This window comes from Myotis brandtii, unplaced genomic scaffold (assembly GCF_000412655.1).
Source record: "Myotis brandtii unplaced genomic scaffold, ASM41265v1 scaffold1697, whole genome shotgun sequence".
Classification (NCBI taxonomy): domain Eukaryota; kingdom Metazoa; phylum Chordata; class Mammalia; order Chiroptera; family Vespertilionidae; genus Myotis; species Myotis brandtii.
The window spans coordinates 269,934-271,636 of NW_005356244.1; positions in this window are offsets into that span (position 1 = coordinate 269,934).

Below are 1,703 nucleotides of genomic sequence, written 5' to 3' on the forward strand. Positions count from 1 at the left end.
TGAGGCACCTTTTGAAGGGTATAAGAAGCTTAACTTGGGAATCACTAGTCCTGAATGCCTTTAAGATCTCTTCCAGCTCTAAAATTTATGGTTCATCATTTATTAAATGTCACTTGGTCTTAACCCTTTCCTCTTGACTCGCATCGCAACATAGTTTAGGCCTTGTTAACCTCCTTACTGGAATATTGCAAACTGGTTTCCTTATGCCTCCAGCATACTGGGTTGAATAGTGGCTCCCAACAACTCATGCCCACCTAGGGCCTCAGAATGTGTGACCTTATTTGGAAATAGGTTTTTTATAGGTGTAATTAGTTAAGATAAAGTCACATTGGAATAGATTAGGCCATAAACCCAGTATGACTGCTGTCCTCCTAAGAAGAGAAGAGACACAGAGAGGGCACACCCACAGGGAGGACGCTGTGTGACAACACAGGTGGGACTGGAGTAAAGCCGCCACCAGCCGAGGAACTCCAAGGACTGCTGGCGGCCACCAGACGCTGGAAGAGGCAAGGAAGGATCCTCCCCTAGGGACCTGGACCAACTGACTCCTTGACTGCAGACTTCTTACCTCCATAGCTGTGACAGGACATATTTTTCTTATTTTAAGGCCCCAGTTTGTGGTAGATTGTTATTGCCGCCCTCGTAAACTACTAAGACACCAGTCTCTCTCCAACTAAAATCCATTTTACATATTTTTCCAGATAAATATTTCTTTTTAAAAAATATATTTTTTAATTGATTTCAGAGAGGAGAGAAATAGAAATATCAATGATGAGAGAGAATCATTGACCAGCTGCCTTCTGCATGCCCCCCACTGGAGATCGAGCCTGCAACCTGGGCATGTGCCCTGACTGGGAATTGAACTGTGACCTCCTGGTTCACAGGTTGACACTCAACCACTGAACCACACTGGCTGGGCCTGATAAATATTTCTTAATCTCTGCCCTCATCAGATTTCTCACCTACTTGTTTCAATTCCAGGAAGCATTAGATTTATCGAGCAACTACTTGGTGAAAATCACCATGATAATGCTGAGTGTACGGAAGTGAATGACATTAACATGGCCTCTGCCTCCAGGGATCTTCAGTCTCATAAGGAAGGCAGATATTAACAGACTCTGTCTTATGTATAATTGTAAGCTGTGATGTACCATATAAATGAAAAGAATGTGTTCCTATGAAATACAATTGGAGAGCTGAGAAAGAGGGGGTTAAGCTGATGCCTGAAGGATAACTGGGTGTCCACCTGACAAAGAATAAAAGGAAGAACTTCCCTAGTAGAGACAACATGTGAATGGGGGCCTAGAGTGGGAAAGAGCTTGGACGTTTGAGGAACTGAAATGGAAAGAAGACCACTGTGGCTGAAGACTGGTGAGCAGGGAGAAAGTAACACAGATGAGGTTAGGGAAGAAAGCAGACACCTGGTCATAGAGGGTCAAGTTCAGGACTTAGAGCTTTATCTTAATAAAATGAGAAGGCATTGAGAGGTTTCAAACAGGAGCATGGCATGATGCATTTACTTCTTAAAGATGTCTCTGGCTACAGTCAGGAGAGGGCTGTATAAGGTCAAGCCAAAATGAAGGGATCAGTTAGGAGGTAACACAGTAGCTGTGTATGAAATTGGGGTGTGAACGGATTTGAGATCTATTTTTTGGTACAGTCTACAGGACTTATTGATGAAGTGGATCTGAAGAAGAAGGATG